Source organism: Notamacropus eugenii, chromosome 3, assembly GCF_028372415.1.
Source record: "Notamacropus eugenii isolate mMacEug1 chromosome 3, mMacEug1.pri_v2, whole genome shotgun sequence".
Classification (NCBI taxonomy): domain Eukaryota; kingdom Metazoa; phylum Chordata; class Mammalia; order Diprotodontia; family Macropodidae; genus Notamacropus; species Notamacropus eugenii.
This window is the reverse complement of record NC_092874.1, coordinates 80,098,511-80,121,968: the sequence shown is the minus strand read 5'-3', so window position 1 is coordinate 80,121,968 and position 23,458 is coordinate 80,098,511. Positions and strand designations below refer to the sequence as shown.

At 36.3% G+C, this 23,458-nt stretch overlaps 1 pseudogene; it reads left to right on the top strand.

Moving 5' to 3' along the window:
* The first annotated feature begins 16,860 nt into the window (after positions 1-16,860).
* On the top strand, positions 16,861-17,498 carry LOC140531173 (WW domain-binding protein 4-like; annotated as a pseudogene).
* The last annotated feature ends 5,960 nt before the right edge of the window (positions 17,499-23,458 follow it).

Below are 23,458 nucleotides of genomic sequence, written 5' to 3'. Positions count from 1 at the left end.
AACCCCTCATATGATGTATGAAGCATAATAAACTCTTAATAGATTTGGAAATAGCCACTTACTTTTACCACTGGAGAAGAATGCTACCTGACAGACTTGATGGACTAATAACGCAGAATTAAATTCAAGTGTTTGAACATGTTCAATATTAATTATTTACTTTATTATAAATTTTTACTCAGTTATTACAAAAGTTAGGGGAGATTGGAGGGAAATGACAGAAATGGGAAAATAAATGCTGAACAATTGAAAGAATAAAATTTAATTTGAAAAATGTAAGTTAATTATTCTGATTTGCACACAAACACTTTTCTGAGTCGAAATTGCCTCAGTAAAAATCTTTTATGAGAATAAATGGGTCTCTACATGTATTAACTATTTCTTCAGATGTGTCTGGGTCTGTATTTTCCCAGACAAATGGTTTTTTGGTGTCTTGTTTACACTTCTTATCTCAACTGAAAAGTTTGTTTATTTAACTCATAGCTTCTATATTCATTAGGTTCAGTTAGCAAATTTAAAGTGTGTTTATAGAACCTGGCAAAGTGATAAACTGAGCCTGTATTTGCTGTTTTCTCTCTGAGGTAAACTGTTGGATTGTACTAAATACCCTTTTAAAAATAATCAGATCTCTTAATAAGAATAATTAAATAACTTAATTATTGATATAGTCAAAACAATGGTCATCTGGCAAACTCAGAGCACAGGCAATTCTGAACAAGTGAATATTCTGGATATCTGAGGATTTAGCCCTTTTATGTCCAAAAGAACTTTTAACCATTGTGAATTTAACATGCTTTGGCATAGAAGTCCTTTTAAAATATTTAACTACTCTTTGAACAGTTTAATTGACACAAACCTGAAACCTCTCATTTCTTAGATGTGGGAATTTGTCCACACAACACAGACAGAAACCTTTCTATGACATATAACTTTAGACAGCTGTTATGATCAGAGAGTTGTAAACTGTTACTCTGACTCTCAACATTACTTGTTCTTTTCTTAATGACATAGAGTCATCATGACTGGATTACTCTCATGATGGATACTATCATGGAGGTATAGCTACATGAATACTATAGGATACAGATGTAGCTTTATAGATGATATGGCTCACAGTGATGGACACAACACTCAGTTTTGAAAACTCAACAACTGAATCACACCACTCCATCAATTTCAAGCAAAAAATTAAAAAGCTAGAAAAATAATTGAAAATGCCCATTTAAACATCAAATTGGAAATCTTGAAAATTAGAAGTGAGATTACTAAAATTGATTGTGAGAAAACCATTGAATTAATAAATAAAAGTAGGTGCTTTTTAAATAATCTAAAGAAATAGATAAACCATTGATTAAAATGATTTTTAAAAGAGAAGATGAAATCAAGAGCAACAAAAACTGAAAGGGTGAATACATCACTAGTGAAGATGAAATTAAAATAATTATTAGGAATTATTTTGCCCAATTATATGCCAATATAATTAACAATTAATAATTTTAGCAAAGTAGCAGGATAAAAAGTAAATCCACATAAATCATCAACATTCCTATATACCACAAATAAAATCCTACAGGAAAAGACAGTAAGAGATATCCCATTTAAAACAACTCTAGACAGCATAAAATATGTGGGAGTATATCTTCTAAATCCAGGAACTATATGAACAAAATTATTTTTTAAATTTTTTGTAAGTAAAAATCAGATTTAAATAATTGGAGAAACATTAATTGTTCATGGGTAGGCAGGACCAACACAATAAAAACAACTTTACCTAAACTCATCAATATATTCAGTGCCATCCCAATTAAATTACCAAAAAATGTTTTATTGAGCTAGAAAAAACAACAAAATTCATTTGAAAGAATAAAAGGTCAAGAATGTCAAAGAAACTAATGGAAAAAATATATAAAGGAAGGAAGTTTAGCATTACCAGGTCTTAAACTATATTGTATGGCAGTAATTACTGAAACTATCTGATACTGGCTAAGATATAGAAAGGCAGATCTGTGGAACAGAGTAGATGTACAATTCATAGTAGAAAATGACTTTTGTAACAACCACAAAATATTAAGTTTTGGAGATAAGAAATCATTATTTGGTTAAAAAAAAGAAAATGGGTAGGTGGAATTGAAAGTAGTCTGGCAGAAATTATGTATATACCAATATCTTATACCATTTATCAATGTAAGATCAAAATGGATACATGACTTAGATATAAAGAGAAATATTACAAGAAAATTTGAAGAACATGGAACCTATTACATATCAGACTTATGGAGAGGTGAAAATTTTATAAATATATAAGATATAGAGAGCAGTGTGAGGTGTAAAATGTAAAATATTTTGTTATTTTAAATATAAAAGGATTATACAAATAAAACAAATTTATCCAAGATCAGAAGGAATGAAGAAAATGAGGGAGAGGGAATTTATAGACGCTTTCTTGGACAAAGGCTTCATATCTTAAATATATAGAGAACTTTGAAAAATCTATAAGAGTATGAGTCATTCCCTAAATGATAAATGATCAAAAGATATGAATAGGCAGTTTTCGGAGGAAGAAATCAAAGCTATCTTTAGTCACAAAATTCTCTAAATCATTATTGATTAGATAAATGAACATCAAAACATCTCTAAGGTATCTGTCTGATTAGCTAAAATGATATAAGGGGGGAAATTAAGTTTTAGGGGACATGGAAAAATTGAGACAGTAATATACTGTTAGTGTAACTGAACTGATTCAAAAATTCTGGAGACTAACCTGGAATTATGCCTAGAGTTAAAGAATTGTATATACTCTTTGACCCAGCAATGCCTCTATTAGATCTATTTCCCAAGGTGATCAGGGCAAATGGAAAAGAAGATATAGATAGACAGATAGATAGATAGGTAGATAGATAGATAGATAGATAGATAGATAGATAGATAGATAGATAGATAGATAGATAGACAGATAGATATACATACATACATATATACATACACACACATATATACACACACATATATACATACACACATATATACCCACATGCATACATATATACATACATATATATAGATATGTATACATATATATTCTAAAATATTTACAGTAGCTCTCTTTAGGATGGCAAAGAACTAGAAACTGAGTAGATGTCCATTAATTGAAGAATGGTTGAATAAGTTGTAGTATATGACTGTGATGTGATACTAGTGTGCGATAAGAAATGATAAGATACTTGATTTTAGGAAAACAGGGGAAGACTTGCATGAAATAATGAGGAGTGAAATGAGTGGAAACCAGAGAACATTGTGTGCAATAACAACAGTCCTGTTCAAAGAGTAAATGGGAATGACTAAGCTCTTCTGAATTATATGAACATTCACATCAGCTACAAAGACCGATAAAGGAAGATGCTATCCAACTCCAGAGAGAGAATTTTTATATGGAACTATAATGTAGTGTTTAGTTTCACATATATATCTCCTGTCAAATGTTGGCCTTCTCTAATGCAGAGTTTGGGAGGGAGGCAGGGAAATAGGTTGGAACTCAAAGGGAACAAAAAATAAAGTATTTTTTAAAATAAAGATAAATTGACTCCTGTGTCCATCTCCAAGTTAAAGTATAATTATTCTCCTCATGTGTCCTATATTCCAGTAAAAACTGGTCTACCTAATGTTCTTCATATTCAATATCCCATTTCCCACCTATCTCGATGACTTTATATAGGTTGTACCTAAGGCCTGAAATGCATTCCCTCTTTATCTCTACCTCTAAGAATTTCTAACTTCCTTCAAAGATCAGCTCAGGTATCCACCTTCTACATGAGGCCTTTATTAATCCCCTGTCTCTGAAATTACCTCATATTTTCTTTGTGAACATTTTCTACTTACTTATATGTGTCCATTCCATTTTCTAGATAGAACATAAGTTCCTTGAGATCAGGAATGCTTCTATTTTTATCTGTGTGTCCCCAAGAACCAGCTCAGTGACATAGTAAGGGCTTAATAAATACTTAATGACTGATTGATTTGATTGATCCATCACCAGTGCAGTCCAGAATTCAGGAATCCAAGAACAAAGAAAATACTTCCAAAGACACCTATAATTACTTCATATATTGTTATATTCTGTTTGAAAACTCTCTCATGACCCAGCGGAAAGGTGGATGATGACTTCAGGCAGAAATTCTTCACCTCCACCTTATTATGACTATAGTCACTTTAACACAAAGGCCTTCATTTTTCCTTCTCTGCTCATTTACTTTTCTTTCTAGCTTGTGGAAGCTGAATCATTTACCTTTCACATTCCATGAGTGGATTTGAAATATAGATAAACAATTGTTTTCTCTCCATCCCCCAAACGATCATACTCAACTAGTTCTATCAGTGTTGTGATATACACTCATATTCACAAGAGATTTCAGCTTGTCTCCCTCACTAGCTTCAGCCTCATGTCCATCCTACCCCTTGCCATATAACCATTTAACGTGTCATAGGCAATATCAGACCATGTCTAGGATTGCAGCAGTTTTCACATATCACTGTCAAGGCATTACCTACAACAGAATATTTCTCTTGTTCTCTGCAGGAGCAGGGAGAAAACTCTATCACTTGATTCTTCATGATAGTGTCTACTATTATCACAAAGAATCTAGAATACCTGCTATTAAATCTCTCACCAAAATCCTGCCCCTATATCCTGCTGATCGCATTACTTAAACCCAATCGATTTCCAGATTGTTATTTCCTACTCCCCCAAACCCAAATTAGATCTTTCTATTGAATCAAATTATTAAAAATGTATTACACATTTTTCATGTACTATGTTCCTTTCCCAGATTTTGTCTATCTATTTTTCCCATTGTTTGCAAATATAAATCGTCATATATGTTTTACTTTCCTATTTCCTATACTGAAGGTATTTTGGTCCAGCTGAATCAAGGGAACTGGGTTCTAATGTTGGTTCTGCCATGAATTAGTTACATGATGTGTGACCATGGGCTACATACTAAACCTCCCTGCATATAAGTTTCCTCATGAGTAAAATGAGAGGCCATAGACTAAATGACTTTTAAGGTCTTCCAATTCTAGGATCAGAAGCACCATGCTAAGGTGCTTTATATAATAAGATAAAAGATCTCTCTCTCTCTCTCTCTCTCTCTCTCTCTCTCTCTCTCTCTCTCTCTCACACACACACACACACACACACACACACACACACAAACACCCCTATATGTGTAAATAAATATTCACGTGTATACATACAATAGACCTAGTTCAAATATCTATTTTGTCACTTACCATCTGTGTAACCATGGGCAATCCACATAGCTTGCCAAAGCCTCAGTTTTTTAACTAGGGCAAATAAGACAAACATTATGGGAAAGTAAACCACCATTACAAAGTATGTGACTTCTTTTTTAAATAAACTGCATTTATACCTTTTTTAAAATTGAAAGTCATTTGTAGAAACAGCACCCCCATCCCACTCAAGATTGAACCATCCCTTATAACAAGGAAAACCTATTAAACAAAAACACCTGACACAGTGAGCAACCTTACAACGTGCAAAGGATTCTACCCTAGCACACCCCTACTTCTTTACTGTGAGTATACAAATGTGCTCCTTTATCTATTTTCTAAGCTCATTTTTGTACTATTTGTTCCTCATTGGGCTTGTTTTTAGCAAAATTTTATTTACATTGTAGTCACTGTCACAGGCATGCAAAGAGCATGCGCCAGGTGAAACGGTAAGCCCAATGCATTATCTATGCACACTTATGCTCACTGTATATATATAGTGTTCTTTTGGTTTTCCATGTTGCACTCTGCATCAGTTCAGACTAATCTCCCTATGTTTATCAGAATTTCTTATAGCCTTCATTTCTATATATACATATATACATGAAGCCTTTGTTCCTGGTTTTTATGTATTTTAAACCTCTTTGGGGTATAGCACCTCCACAGGGACTAGGTTTCATTCATGAGATTAACTAGATAACATAAGCCAAAATGTGGAAGTAAAAATTACATTTATCAAAGCTGATATCAAAAGCTGAGAAATTCACATTTCCAGCAACAGGAGGATGCTCCTAGAAAGAGCCTGCAAAATAGTTTAAGGAATCTTCTCACATCGCTAGCTTGATTTAGTCAAAAGTTTTCAGTGAGCTAGTTAGGACAATCTCTTTTATTTAAAAATCCCTTAGGTATGCAACCCAGAGAGTATCTAAGCAATTCTTTTGACAAGGATTAAACAGTAGTCACCACTGGGTGACCAAGTATTTTCTATAAATACTTTAGACCAACAACATTAAGTTAGGGTTTCTTAGTAATACTGTGGAGACAATTAGGTCAAGAGCTTGTGAAGTTAGCAACATAAATATTATCTGTGTCTCAGGTGGTTAATGTTTTTTAAAAAAAAAATTTCTTTGTGGTCCATATTGTAAATGCTTTTAAAAAATGTATCACCTGACCAAAAGTCTGAATTGCTCTTTGTTATAAACTGTGTTAAAAATAAATGAAAAAAAAAAAGAAATTCCACTGGCCAGGTTCAAACAGAAGTCATTACTTTAGCTGAAAGTCAATTCACCCAAAAAAATCTTCTGCTAATTCCCTCTGTCCTACAGGATATGTGCCAGTAATAGGATCATTTTTGGCCCAAAGGATGGTTGAGTCTCTTTTCTACTAATTCCAATCAATATCAAGAATGAAAAGACCAATTCAGCACAAAACCAATGGAGTATCCAAATTCCCCTAGCCTTCCAACATCAATTACTCCCATTTTTGCTACTGTTACGAATTCCCAGGTGTGAAGAGAAATAGAATTGTTTTTAATTTGCATCTCTTTTCCTCTTGGTGATTGAAATGTGTTTTTAAAAGTCAGATATAGTTTACAATTTTTATTCTGAAAATTCTTCCTGTCCTTTGGTTATTTAGCTATTGTAAAGTGGTCATATATTTGTGCTGTATTTCTAGGATATCAGACTATTATCTTTGATGTTTGAGTCAAATGTTTTCCCCACCAAAGACTTATTATTTCATCTACATATATATTTATATAAAAGCTTTCTAAAATTTTTAAGTTAAAGTCTATTTTTTTAACCTTTCATGATCACCTCTAATGTTTGGTTAAGAATTCTCCTAGCCACGGTTGTGAAAGGTACCACCTTTTTCTCCCTTTAATTATTTTATAATGTGATTTTTATAAGCTATTATTATTAATAAGATTCCATAATTGTTTCCTTGTAAGAGCAGGTGGGAGGGTGGACTATGAATATGAGGAATGTGACCTTGACTAAATCACTTAATTTACTGACCTTCAATTTCCTCATTCCTGAAATGGAGACAGTAATACCTGTATGATCCACTTTATAGGTGGTTATTGAGGATCAAATGAAATAATGTATGTAAGGCACTTGGTAACCTTAAAATGCTAAATAAATATAAGCTTTAGTTGTTATTATATTCATTATGATGATGAGCATAATTATGTTCCTACCGATCATGACAAGGTCAAGAAAAAGACAACAGCATAAAAATTCCCATTTGCTTATTAGTGAGGTCAGCTGTACACACTACCTCTGTCACTGCTGAAAAGTGGGTCTGAAATAGTTCTTTGGAAATTATAAAGCACCATTTAAATACTTCTGGGTCTAGGAAGAGAATGTCCTGCCAGGAGGACAGTGTATCAAACAGTGATGCTAACTCAAAGGAATGGGACTTACCATGAAGCTATCCTATGATCCCAGAATACTTCACACTTGAAAGGAACCTCAGGGATCATCTAATCCAACCTAGACAAGAATCCCCCCTCATTATCAACCTGGAGAAGTTGTCATAAGCAACTACAAGGTCAGTAAAGGAAGACCCACTATCTCCCAAAAGAGTCTAATTCCACTTTAGATAAGATCTATTTGTGAGATTTTCCTTACATCAAGACTAAATCTGCTTCTCTACAACTAATTCCTACTCTTGCATTTAAGTTCAGTTCACTGTGGTCAAGGCAGAAGTTCAATCCTTTCCCCATGATAAACTCTCAAATATTTTGAGACTGATGTCATGTCACACTTGGATCTTCTCTTTTCTGAGCTAAGCATTCAAAGTTCTTTCTATAAGCATGGGACTTAATTAATTCAATCAAAGGTCCCACCCCTTACACTTCAGCTGATCCTTATAAGGTAAGGTCTCCAGTTCTTTCATCATCTTGGTGATACTTTTTTGGATACACTGCAGCTGCCTCAAAATGTTACCCAATATAGTATATAACTTCAGATGGGATCTGAGCAGAATGTAATTGAGCCAGTTCTTGAATGCAACAGAACTATAACCTCCCTTATCCTTGACACTATGCCACTCAACAGCCTATGGTCGATTTTCACAGCTGTCTTCTTTTATATTCTCCTTCCATGGGCCATGCCTGAAAGAGATACGCTCTTACAGTGAGGAGAAATGTGTCCTAGTGGATGGGAAATTCCAGACCTGAGTTCAAACCCTCTTTTTGTGATGACTGGCAAGTCACTCAATCTATCTGAGTTTTGGCAGCTCTCCAATACTACAGTTTATATGCCAATCATGATCTTTAACTGTGCCAGCAAAGAGTTCCCAAAGCTGCTGAGATTAGTAGTCTTTGATGTACTGACACAGGTATGGGACATGATTCATAGCAGTTTTTAGACCTATCCTTTCAGATATCCTCTTGGTAGACTATATCATTTGACTGATGCCACCATAAATGTGATTCATTCCAGAATCCTTTATGTGATGTTCCACTTCTTGGAATCATTTTTCTGTCTCTTGCTGTTAATTCTTTGGGGAATGATTCATCCCTTATTTGGGTTCATCATGCAGAGGGATATCATCATCTTCTGCTTCACTGCCAGTAGAATGTTCTTCAACTTGTGAATCCTAACTAACCAGGAGCCTCATGCTTAGCATCATTAATTTTAACTTCAAAAAGCAGGTTTCTCTTTCAACTTCCAATAAGACAATCTGATTACTTCAATGAGATCAGTGGTGTTATAAAATGCCAAGGTGTGAATGCCCTAAGAATCCATGATTTTGAGGTATGCTGAGGATCTGAGGACTCCCAATGTAGGAACTCCCTCCATCAGCACAGATCACAATTTGCCCACAGAATCATAGGTTTAGGATTGGAAGAAACCATAGAGATCAGTTAGTTCAACTTCCTCATTTTACAGATTAGAAAACTGAGGTCCTATGAACTTAAAAGCAAGAGCTGGTTTTGGACTGAAGTCATTTAATTCCAAATTCAATGTCCCTTCCACTCTATCACACTTCATTTAAGTAAATCTGGGGAAGTTGCATAATGAACATAGAGATTAAGTGGCTTGCTCAGGGTAGCACTGCCAAAAATTGTCCAAAGTAAGATTTTTCTTGAAGGATCCATCAATTAGAGGTTTAAATATATCAAAGCCATTTACAAACACTGTCTCATTTAATCCTTGTGATAACCCTGTGAAGTAAGGGTTACAATTGTTATTATTTCTTTTTACTGAGGAGGAAACTCAAGTTCAGAGAAGTTGCACTTGACTTAGGACAGCACCTGGAACTGAGTAAGTAATTAATAAATGTTTGATGACTGAGTAAAGGTCAGACAGCCAACAAGTGTCAACATTTGAACTTGTCTTTCTTGAATAAGTTCTGTACTCTCTCCATCATACCACACTAGTCATACTCTATGGAATGTGCTTTTAACTTGTGTTTATAGCAATGACTTTACTTTTACTTGCTTCATAAACTACCATGCTCTGGAGGAGAAGTGAGGCTGGTGACCTGTACAGCACTCCCTCACTCAAAACAAAGTCAAGTACAAGTCTTGTTGTCATTTCTCTGATGGCATGGTCTTCTTTGGCAACGAAGGATGAACACAATCCTGTGAGTAGAGGCAGCTGTCTGAATGGGGACCCAGCTAGATGGGTAATTCAGCTCCTCCTCTCTTGTCTGTCTCCCCCTCCCCTTTCTTCTCCTCTCCAAAGGAAGGTAAATTTGAATGTTCAAAAAAAGATACCCAGTTGACTTGGGTTTTACTGACCAGTTTCCTTCCCTTCCCTTCCCTTCCCTTCCCTTTCCCCAACTGCACTCTGAATTTGGGACACCAATGGGCCTCTGCCTACCTAATGGCTCTTCTGGGCCCTCCTAGCTTTAGAGTGATTATCAATAGTAACTGTTGCAGTTTCCCTCCCAGCCTGATGTCTTTTTTTTTTCTTTGCCTTATTAAAAGGGCCATGCCCTGGCTACTTCTTAAACAGGCCTATTCAATAAATGGGCATTGCCCCACCCGAAGTGAGTACCTGTATAGACCTTGGCCTAAAGGGCCCAAGGTCTCCCAGTACATCCTGGGTCATCTCCAGTCCTCCTGATGAATATCTGGTCACTGGATTCAGATGGCTCTGGAGGAGAAGTGAGGCTGGTGATCTGCACAGCCCTCCCTCACTCAAAGCAAAGTCAAGTGCAAGTCATGTCATTATTTCTCTGATAGCATGGTCTTCTTCAGCAACTAAGGACAAACACAAACTACCACATATAACAATGGTTCAGCAATATCTTCTTAGAGAATACTCAGAGCTATGCTCCTAAGTATAGTCAAAAAGCTTGAAGACATTAAAAATTTATGTGGATGTCAAGAATTGCCCAAACTCAATGCCACTTTCAGTAATGTCTTCTCAATGCCTTTTTCAAAACCTTGAGACAGCATCAATTCCCATTTGAACCAAAAGTTCATATCTTATTCTCCAGGACTGAGTCATTTTCCTCACCCTGAAAATCACTGAGCTAGCTGCCTTTGAGGTAAACAAGGTTGTAATATCAAAATATTTTTTCACTACTCTTTGTTGCTCCCCCTGGACTCAAGTAACCTTGGTACCTGCTTGAAAAATTCTGAGACGTGAATCATGGTACTTGATTAGGAAGTGCTAGCTTTGGCTAGTGATCTAATCGCGGATTCCTAGTAATTCACAAGAGAAAGAAGACGTTAATTGGGCAATGAGTATTCAATTTTAAAGAAATCAAAATGGATCCATCTAATTAGTCACCTTAGAGGTTACATGACTTGGGCTATTTATTTCGTTTTGTTTCCTTTTCCCTATATTATTTATTTTTCTGGTAATAAATAAGATATCTGATCAAAACAAGGACCAGAACTTTTCAATGACTGCTGAAAACTCTGGCCAAGGTCTACGGTTTACACTTGTAAATGAAAAGGAGCAACATCATTCAAAGGATAAAACTGATCAGGGCATCCTATGATAAATCAACTACTCAACTTGTTATTTATTTGTTTTCTCCACTCCACACAGAGATCAGTTTAATCTATTTAATATGCTTTGTTGTTTCTATAATCTATTCACCTGGTGCCTACATGAGACAATAACAGATGACATCCATTCTTGATCTATAAACAAATACTTATTTGTAGCTGTCTATATGAATGGTACTGGGCACTGGACAATGAAGGATGATACAAAGAAGTGGAAGACACAATCTCACATGACCTCAAGTGGCTTACAATTTAGTTGGACAAGATAAAAGACGGGGAAAGTTGAATACAATAGAAGAGAGGAATGGCCATTCAAAAGGCAAAGATAACACAAGGCAATACATGATTAATTGTCAACTAAATGACAGAGACAATAAGTGCTGCAGGAGTTTAGAAAGGGGATTATGATGTTTGACTCATCCATAGTAATATTTGCTAAATATCACAATCAATCATCCAGATGTCCATGGGCTAAGCAAAGCTATGCTTTACTCTGAAACATACTGCTATACAACGTGACATTGTTTTAGCCAGAATTTTCACCTTGAATTAAGTACCCCATATCCATTATTGTGGGATTTCTAGTCCTAATAATTTATTTTCCAAAGAAAAGAAATGACTGGTTTTACCAGTTTTTTCTGTGAATTTTAATATGCATAGATAAAGGGTTTGGGGTTTATCCCAGTAATTAGTACAGTAATTAAAAAGGAGGACAAGTGTAGTAATATTTTTTTTATTTTAATCAAAATTTTACCTGGGAAAATTGTTTCAGTTATTTCTTCAAACACTGTAAGCAAAATTATAAGAGAGATTATCACAGAATAGATTAAAAATATTATTTTTTTCCCAAATATACCTTCATTACAGGCTCTTTAGGCGTTGCTGCCTTTCTGTAGTTTCAAATCTACATTCACTTTGGTTTACATTTCAGAAGGGCCACGAAGCTGGACTTTTCTTCACTTGCCTGTGGATCTCTGCCACAGGACTAATTCAACAAATGATATAAAGGATGTGATGAGGCAGAGCAAGAACCAGGAATTTTTGCAAGTGGAGCAAATGACAATGGCAGAACTCCTTTGAAGTATGCCCTGGGAATAAGATGCCCACCCTTAAAATACCATGGACTTGTTGTACTGCCACAACAGATAGGTGGACAGGACACAAGATGACAAGAAAATAAAAGGGAACCCAGAAGTTTCTATAGTCCTGAAGAAAAAGGAAGAATGCCCCAAGACAAGTCTATAACTGTGAGTAGGACTAAGCCTGGGAGAAAACACTCCAGAACGAGACAAGGCTACCAGTTCTGCAACCAGGGATGGAACCAGCCAAGAGAAAACGTCTGTCCTTGGAAAGTGCTACTGGACTATGTTAATTTCTCACCTTGGGGAAAAGCCAAGGTTGCCCTACTGTGATTATGGTTTCATAATAAATTTTAGCTCAGTGATGTTTTTAAAATCATCGCATTGCTATAAAACAAGGCTAATTTTGATTATTCCTTGGTATCTGTCTTTTTTTAGCTTCATTATTATCAGCAGCAGTAACAAACATTTATTGAGTGACTATTGTGAATAAGGCACTGTGTTATACGCCAGGAATACACAGATATATAAGATATGGTAGTCACTAACCCCCAGATGAATATAATGTAAGGGAGAAGGAAAGGAAAGAAGCATTATTTAAATGCCAAACATATGTCAACCACCATGCTAAGCGTTTTACATATTTATATATATAATCTTAGTTGTTCCATAGGAGGTGGCTGCTATTATGATCCCCATTTTACAGTTAAGGAAACTGAGGCAGGCCAAGGTTAACTAATTTGCCCAGCTAATAATTGTCAAAGCCTGGGTTTGAACTCAGATCTTGTAGACTCAAGGCTTAGTGCTCTATTCACTGAGTCAAGTAGCTATCTAATATGGTGAGAAAGATGGAAGATACACATGAAAATATAAGTAATAATGCAAAGTAATATATTCTTAGTATCTCATAATGTCTACTCCATACCAGAGGCAATTGGTGGTACAGAAGATAGGGCTCAGGAGGACCTGAGTTCAGATTCAGGCTCAGATATTTACTAGTAGTGTGATCTTGAGCAAATCACTTTCTCTTTCAGTTACCCATCTGTAAGTGGAAATAATAACAGCACCTACTTCCCAGTGCTGTTGTGAGTATCAAACAAGATAACATTTTTAAAGCACTTAGCACGGTGCCTGGTACATAATAGGCATTATAGAAATGATTATTCTTTCCCCCTACCAGGCATTATGCTAGGTAAAAAAAAAAAAAAACCAGTTTCTTCTCTCTGAATTCTAGCAGAGGATACAACAATAAGTGCATATAAAATAAACACAAGGTTTGTTTTTGGGGGGATCTGGGGAGGCTTCTAAGTTCCAAGTGAGAGGCAATACGTTCTATGGGCAGTCAGAAGATGGAGAGGTCATAATGACTGGGGTGATCTGAAAAGGTTTCATAAAGGAGGGTAGGAGTTGAGCTACACTTCGAAGGAAGAAGAGTTTAGAGAACAGGAAAGGAGGAAGGAGGAAGGGAGATTTCTTAGCATCTGTTGATTCCTATTGACCTTATCAAACAGGATTTAATGTTTTTTGAACACGTGTTTTGAGTCTTGATCAGTTGTGAGTCAATATTCACAACTACACAACTCACAACACTAGCCATCAAAGGAAGACATATCTAAGGATTCCTTTTTCTTCCCGGTTTTTTAAAGCTTGCTTCTGTTTTTTTGCTTTTTGATTTTCTAAGAAAGACCTCCTGCTGTGAAGGGTATCTAATGTCAATCTTTTTGCTCTGGTAGTGGTTTCATTTTCATTGGGATGCTAGACCAGTCCAACCCCAACATACAGTAGCTTTTCTATATAATAAACACCCAGCAGGAGAACTAAAAGAAAATCAATGAGGGACTTACAGTTCTTTCCACATGGAGTAAAAATTCTCTGGCTAATAGCCATAATCATAGCTTGTGAAACCTGTTGGTGTTTAAAGCTTGTGATACCAGGGGTGGGAGAGGGCATCCTGCCTCTTTTCCCTCCTCTTGATGGCTCACAATTCTATTTTTTTTCTCCTGCAAAGTTCAGGATTTGACTGATGGTGTCCTCTAGTTTGTTTGTTTTTTCTCTATACTACCAACTCTTTTCCATTTAGGACATATCCTCCTACTCTTACCCAGCTTAGCTTTTGGGAAAGGATACAGATTTTTTTCTCTTGTCCCAATAGCTGAAAATCCAGAAAGGAGAAATATAAATTCCTTCCTTCTTCTCACTGCTCCTTTCACAGCATCCCATTGCCTTCGTCACTCAACAATCTCTCATCCTTTGAGGCTAACTAGATTTGTGTTACCAAGTCCCAATACTTCCCATTGGTCATCAGCTTTCAGATCTTTCTCACTCTCTTCTCAAGTTCAGTATTTGGTTTGCAGCCTTTCTCGCCAACCCCAATTGTGTCCTCATACCCAGAAACTTCATTATGCAAATTGATATAGCCTCAAACATGTTGACCCCCCCCCCAGTTCATACCCAACTCCCATTTCCTACGATGCATTTTCTCTTCCCTTACTGTCACCTCAAGTTCCCTAACCAACATATTTATTCCACTTCAGCCATTCATAGGGATGACTGTACATTACAGGTCTCACTATAACTCATAACCCCATTGCTTCTGTGGTACTGAACTCTAAAATTCTTCTTATCAGAACATTCTATCCTTCTACCTCTTTCCACCCTCCTGACTTCCTGTCTATTGTTTATCCTCATCACAGTTGTTGGTCCATCCACCCCTGATTCTTTCCTTATCACCTGTGCTTTGACCTCACTTTCTTCCTTCAGTCTTTACCCTATGGTTGACTAGTTCAACTAGGCATGATCCTCTACCCTGTCTGATTTTTACTAGTCCTTCACCAAACCCTAACCCTAATTATCACCACCACCTAACTTCTCTGCCTCTACTTGCATACCATGGGACACTACTGGAGAAAGTCACAAAACTCTGTCAAGTCAAATACAAATTTATGCAATTTTATCTCAGTTTGGGTCTTCATTGCTAAAAAAGAAAAATCTTTCTATTCTTTCCCAAACTGACTATCATATTCCTTGAGGAAGGTTTTTCAAGCCTTCTGTTTTTTCATTCGGCTCCATAGATCACATCTTCCTCCTCCTTATCAGCAGATAACCTTGCCTCCTACTTTACTAAAAATTAGAGACTACCCACTGTAAATGAATTTTCTTGTTCCCTATTCCATATGTCAAAACCCTTCCACATTCTCTCCTCCTTTTCTAGTCTTGACAGTGTTCCTTCTCCACACTAGAAGCAAACCTTCTACTTGTGTTCTACATTCCATCACCTTTCACCTCTTCTAAAAATCTACCCCTTCAATCATCCCTTTTCACTTGATAATTTCAATTTCACCTTATCTACTCTGTTGTCTACAAACATTCCAAAACTTGCCCCCACCTTGAAAATGTTTGACCCTTCTACCACTTTTCAAGCTATCACCTCATCTTTCTTATTCTTTTCACAACCAAACACCTAAAAAAAATCTATACACTTTGTCACTTTCCACTCGTTTTTCAATCTTTTGACATTTGCTACTTTTCTCAGGATTACAAATTATTTCATAATAGCAAAATCAAGTGGTCTCTTCTAAAACCTAATACAATCTCATTTGTTTTCAGCTTCTGATGCTGTTGTGCATTGTCCCTTCCTGGATCTTCCTGAATTCCCTATCTCTTTGCTTCCATAGGATAGCTCTCTCCTGTTTTTTCCTCCTGATGTCTGTTGCTTCTCAATTTCCTTTTGTTTATTATCTCCCTCCCACTCAGCACTGGTGTACCCCAAGGCTCTGTCCTGGGTCTCATTCTCTTCTCTCTATATACTGTCTCCCTTAGTGTTCTTAAATTATTAATATTAAATTATAATATAGATTAAATTATCATCTGTATGCATATACAGATGCAAAATCAATATATCTACTATTAATCTCTCAAATCCACTTTCATATCATTATCATCAGTCTGCTGAACCCCTTCACTTGAATGTTCCTTTGGCATCTCAAGCTCAATGTGTCCAAAATTCAAGTCATAATCTTCTTTCATTTAATCTCCTCCTAATTTCCTTATTTCTGTCAAGGGTATGATCATCCTTCCCATCAACTAAGTTCATAACTTTGGAATTACTCTTAAATTTTCACTCCCCTGGAAACCCCCCCCATCTCCAATCATTTGACAAGTCTAGATGATCATACGTCATTATTATCTCTAGCATGCATCCTCTTCTTATCCCCCTAGCACATGCCTTCATCACCTCTCACTTTTCTAGATGATCTCTCTGCTACCATTTCCTTTCCTTTTGAATCCATTCTCCACAAAGATGTCAAATTAATATGCCACATATAAATCTGACCCTGTCCCCTCCTCTCAATTACTTTTAGGGACTAATTTTTGCAACTAGGATATGATAGAGCCTCATTGACCCATTGACCTGCCTGACATGTAGTCCTCCAGTCCTTCCACCTGCCTTTGCAGCCATTTCATATTTTCCCTATTTTGCACATTCCAAGTTCCAGCTAAAATGACCTATTCAGAGGGACCTGTGACCCCCGTGCGCCGACCACCCCGCGAGCCTGAGGGCGGAGCCAGAGCCACTGAAGCCGCCATGGCCGACTACTGGAAATCACAACCAAAGAAATTCTGCGATTATTGCAAGTGATGGATAGCAGACAATAGGCCTAGTGTTGAATTTCATGAACGGGGAAAGAACCACAAGGAAAATGTGGCCAAAAGAATCAGTGAGATTAAACAGAAGAGCCTCGAAAAGGCAAAAGAAGAAGAAAAAGCGTCAAGAGTTTGCTGCAATGGAGGCAGCTGCCCTTAAAGCGTACCAAGAGGATTTGAAAAGGCTTGGAATCAGTTCAGATGTTACAGAATCTAGCACACCCCAAGTGACCAGCACTGCCCCACCTGTCTCAGTATCCAGTCAGAAGAAGGAAAAGAAAAAGAGGAAAAAAGACCTTTCCAATATAGATTTAGTAGGAGCTTCTAAATGGGTAGAAGGCATGTCTTCAGAGGGTTACCGTTACTATTATAATACCATCACAGGAGAATCTCAGTGGGAGAAACCTGAAGGATTCCAAGGAAAATTTAGTAAGAAAGCAGCAATGCCTCTTTGGGTAGAAGGTTTAAGTGAAGAAGGATACACCTATTATTATAATACAGAAACAGGTGGGTAGAGGTCTCCTATTGAGGGAATCCCCTCCACCAGTGTAGACAAACACCTACTCTGCATAGTCTTAGCAACTTGAACTGGCCCTCTGTCCACCATACCTTGCTTTCTCTAACATTAGGTTGTCAATAAAAAAACGGAATGGAAAAAAATAAATAAATAAAATAAAATAAAATAAAATAAAATGACCTATTCAGTGTGACCCTGAATTCAGCATTGCATCTCCTGTCTCTGTGGCTTTGCATAGACTGTGCTCCAGGTCTAGAACGTGCTCTTGCCTCACCTTCTCCCTTTAGAATCCCCAACTTCCTTTAAGGATCAACTCAGGTGCTACTTTGGAAAATAAGCCTTTCCTTTTTCCTGTTTTTTAGTATCCTGCCCCCTCATTAAAATATTTTATGTTAACTTACCTGAGATATTATTTATAAAGTTCTTTGCAAACCTTAACTGTTCATTATCATCATCATCATCATCATCATCATCATTATCATCTTCATCATTTTCATATTATTATCTCCCCTGGAGAATGTAACCTCCATTATGGGAGGAACTGTATCCTTTTATCTTCATACCTCTAGTGCCTGGAATAGCATCTTGCATATAAAAGGCATTTAACAAATGCTTTCTGAGTTGAATTTAGTACAGTCTCCACTCATTTCCAATGTAGCATAACATCTGTTACATCCTAACAAACTGGGAAAGCATCAAGCATGGGCCACATGACAAACTGCAAACTTGTCATCCGAGGAATAGCCTGCATAATTTCAAGGGATGCTTTACCTGATCATTCACAGGGAGATGATTTTTTTGACTCATCACCTCTGGAGCTGTCTTTTGAGGCATGGGATCCAAGACTGAGATTTAGAGATGGAAGGAACTGAAGAAGCCATTTTCTCAAACTCAGTCATTTTCAGATAAGACCAATAAGCCTCAGAAAGGTGAAGGTCGTATAGGTATTAAATGGCAGTGCTGGGATTTGAGCTCAGGTCATCTGATTCCATATCCGTATCCAACTTCTAGAGGAATATCCATACCAACAAAAACATGACTCTTTAAGGTAGTAAAGTAAGTACATTGAGACAGCACAACTGAATTATTAAAAATAAAGGAATATATTTCAGATGTAAGTATCCAAGTGTACAGAACAGGTTTGCACAAAATTTCTCTCTGTTGAGTGTTAAGAGCATCCTAAGGGAAATGTATGCTATATGCGCTGTGGTCTCTGGGGCCAAAAAAGAGTTGGACGTAACTGAAGAATTAAACAACAACAAGAGAAATGTAACATTCTCCTTTCTGAGCTGCCTCCAGTCACTCTCGATCAACAGTGTGTGTTAAGATGTCTGAATTCTCAAACTGTTGATGCACCTAAGCATAGAACACAGGCATCTAATCTGAAATTTCAATATATTTCCTCATTCGAACCCCTTCACTTTAATTTACAAGATCTTCTCTGCTGTTGCTCAGTCATTTTTTCAGTTGTATCTGACTCTTCATGACACTGGTTGGGGTTTTCTCAGCAAAGATACTGGAATGGTTTGTCATTTCCTTCTCCAGTTCATTTTTACAAGTAAGGAACTGAGGCCAACAAAGTTAAGTGACTTGCTCAGGATCACATAGCTAGTAAGTATCTGAGGCTGGATTTTAACACAGATCTTCACTATTCAAGGCCCAGTGTTCTACCCACTGTGCCACCTAGATGCTGCATAAGATCTTCTAATTGGTCACAATGATGGTTGAGTTTTATCTTCTGTACCTTGGATATCTGCCCCCTGTTGAAATACAGAAATGGTCAGAAGTTAGAGGTATAGATACCTTTCCCATGGGATCACTGAGAAGTAACGATACCATGAGATATCCCATCTACCCTGAGAAAATTATTTTGTCACCTTTTCAAATAGTAGACTGAATTCTCTAAACACTAATCTATATTATTATATTTAGTGAAAAGGCAATAATACATTTGCTTGATCACTGAATCTTTTATGTCCTATTAAATTCACGTTTGCATTTTTAGCAATTCCTCTTTGTAATTCAATGTATTGATCAAAAAGTGGTTTCTGTCTGTTGAGAGAAATGGAACTATAAGTCTGGCTTGTATTTGTTTCTGTTTCTTAATGCTTTGTACTTTTACATTATTCATGTACCTAGAGGCTCTGTGTGATGGCCACATTTTTATAAATCCCCCAAATAAATACGTAATAGCCTGCTCAGAAAAGCTACTTTGGTTTACTCAAGAATTTGGCTGCTGGTGTTTGATAAGTCCCACTCAGCTGTGCAAGGTAAAATACATTCAATTTCAATGTCACTGAGTATGCTATAAATGATAAAAAAAATAAAAATAAGAACTCCAATAGTCATGAAATCTTAGAATTACTGCTAGAAGGGCCCTCAGAGGTCATCTAGTCCAAAACTACAGAGTGTAAATCACTCTATAACATCCCTGACATGTTTGTCCAACACCACTTGAAGACCTCCAGTGATGAGGACCTCAGGACACCAGAGGCAACCTGTGTCATTTAAGGGCAGTTATAATAGTTAAGAAGCTTTCCTTTATGAGGAGTAAAAATATTACACCCTACAATGTTCATTCATTGACCCTAGCCGTTGCCTTAGGCCAAAACTCATTTAATCCCTCTTGTAGGATATTTGAAGATGGTAATAATACCTTCTCCAGGCTAAATATTACCAATACCTACAAACTGTCCTCACAAGACAGTCACAGCATTTTATCAATATACCTTTTAAAATGTGTCACTAAGAAGTAGATAGTGTATGAGATGTAATCTTACTAGGGTAGAATACCCTCAGCCTCCCTCTGTACACAAAATTACTAGCTTGCTGTGTGTCATGTTACCAGAAGTATACTATGAAATGTTTAACAACTAGCTCTGGGGGCATGATGGAGGAAGGGCATGTATGTAGGACAGATCTTTAGGTTTAATCTTCATCATTGACATAGTCTTCATCACTTTTTCAAGTGTAAACAATCAACAAACAAAATAATAAAGCCCTGAGTAGTAATAACTGTCAATTTTCAATGTGTAAATACTCACACTGAAAGTTTAGCAACCGACCCTCATGCGCTTGTTCAAGTTGGCACCAGTATACCCCTACACACAACTCATACTGAGTTTGTTCTCCAAGAAACCATCTTGTTTTGTTTACATTTTAATTGCTTCTAACCATGTCTCCTCTGTTCCATACTTGTATAGTTGACGTTGGGGCACGGAGGGCTGTTATTTCTTACCATTAAGTTTCACCTTATTCAATTTAGTGCATCATTACAACCTATTGACTCCTTTCTGTTAATTATTTTACCCACTGTATTAACAATTTCAGCTTCATCATCTATAAATTTGTACACCACATATTAACTATTGAATTTGTATCCACCAAAAATGACTGATACCTATTCCCATCTGCTTATAAACACCAAAAGAGCACATATGTTGGTGTGGAATACATATATGTATATGGATGTGTGTATACATACACAAACACACACATGTATACATGGTACACATATATATATATACTCTCTCATTTTCAATCACTTTGGGTTAAGTTCAATTTTCCCAGATGTACAATTAGGAGGTTAGGCTCTCCAGCCGTAAAATCTTATAACCATACTATGAGAAAAAATGGAGCATCATAAGTAAGGTATAAGGCAAAGGCCATGGTTGTCCAATGTGGAGATATCCTTGATCTCTGACAACACAGAAACACTGCTGGAAGAGATACTAACCAAACTGAAATCTTAGCAGACATTAAGACATTAGTATGAATGAGTTCACCTGTTCTTTTCTAGGAACAAACAAAGGTATAGGAGAGTAAAGAAAGGGCAAGAATGAAGATTGAAGACACATAAATTGCTGTAGATGAAGGTAAGGGAATATTGTTGAGCCATAAGAAATGATAAAAGAGCCTGTTTAAGAGAAACATAAGAACATATCCATGAACTGATGCAGAGTGAAGTAAGCACAGTTTACTCAACAGCAACAACCTGGTAAAGAAAAACAAGTTTGTAAAAGTCAGGAACTCTGATCAATTCAATGACCAACCACATTCCAACAGTACTTAGGATGAAACGATACCTACCTCCTAAAAAAGAGGTAACAAGCTCAAATGTACAACAGGCATTTTCAAACATGGTTTACATGTGTATTGCTTTTGTGTGCACAAATGTATTTGTCACAAGAATTATGCTTCTTTTTTTTGAAACTGGGAGGTTAGTTCAAAAGAGGCACTAATGTTGCCAAATAGAAAAAAGGACACTAAAGAAAGCAAAAAAAGTTAAGGAATCACAAACGAGCAAGATGACTTTGAAAGAAACATGGTGAATTTATTATATAGTTCTAAGAAAAAGGCAAACTACATGTGAGAGATTTGAACATACATGTACAATGAACTTTTCCCTATTCTACTATGTATAGAGAAATGCTTTTTTTGATGTTTTTAAGTGTAGAATTCTTTAAGATACATATTTTTCAAAGGGAAAGAAGAAGGAAAGGAGAGAGGAAAAGAAGAATGAAGGGAGGGAAGGAGGAAGAAAGGGAGGAAAAAAGGAGGAAAAGAGAAATAAAAAAGAGGATTTGTCCAAGCATTGATGGGTACAAGGTTAGTATGGCCATCATATATAATACATAACTTGCTCAAAATTATCCCTTCTGAAGTTGTAGTCTATATGTAGATTTCTGAGTATGCCATAAGGTTGCACAGGATGTAGCTACTTGTTGTAGTATTTTTATTATCAGTTGAGTAGTATCAGTTATCCCTGATATTAGCCTTTGAACCACTGAAGTTGTGATACTAACTATGATTTATAATATATTTATAATAAAGATGCATTGGTATATGAAGGTATAATGAATGGCAAAGAACATGACATATTGATCATGTTTTGAAAGATTTTTATATTTCTGAGATATGGAAATTCAAAGATCTCAAATCTTCATTAGAATGGTTAAGAAAATCCCACAATGTAGTCCAAAAAAATATGAACTATTCACACAAAGCACCCCCTTCTATGCCTCAAAGCTCTAGTATTGAAGGAAAGAAGACTTTGCCCTGAATTATTCATGGAGGTTTAAAATATATTCAATGATAGTATTATATTATCAGATTATCATATGAAGATATTAGATTAGCTCCTCATTTCACTTTATATAGATATATTCTAGGAATGTCCTTCAAATTCCACAAAATTGTTTCACCAGAGCAGCAATATCTGCCACTTGACAGTGACTGGAGTTCCAATTCTACTGAATTGTTGCACTAACAGTATAATGAACTTCTCCTTTGCAATGATCACATGGCATTAAGAGATGTCTCTCCTTCACAGCTGACCATATCCTTTAATAGCAAGGACACATCTTCAATACAGTTGGAGAACTTCATGAAGGTCTCAACTTGACTCCACTGTTCTCTCAGTCCCAATACAGCAAAGGGAAGACTTTAGGGTTCTGGATTTCTCAGTTTTTTCCCACACACTTTTCTTCAATCCATGTGGCACATTCATTTTATGTGCACTTCTCTTCCTTTATCATGGAATGTATTAAACTTTCCCTTAGTTTCATTTTGGCTCAAGATCAATATTTCGACTAAATTCATATCTTTGATATATAGCATTTCACTGGCAGAGAGTATAAGAAGCTATATATTATTTTGCTCTTAAGAAAAATGGGAATCTGATCTGGAGATTACCCGCTAAGCGGTTGTGAGGATTTATTTGAATTCCCCTAAGAACCTGTTAGTGTATAATTTGTTGCATAGGATTTATGACCCTCCCAAGAGATTTCATTCACTGCATAGGAACCTTTACCTGATATGTCAAAGATGTGCTACTGTGCCTGGTATTGCTGTCTATTCACTGAGGAGTTACCTTGGCCTTCCAATGGAGATCTGAGTTCTTTGAATTTACCTGTCCCAGGTAGTTCTTTCCAAGTAATATCACTATTCACATTCCCT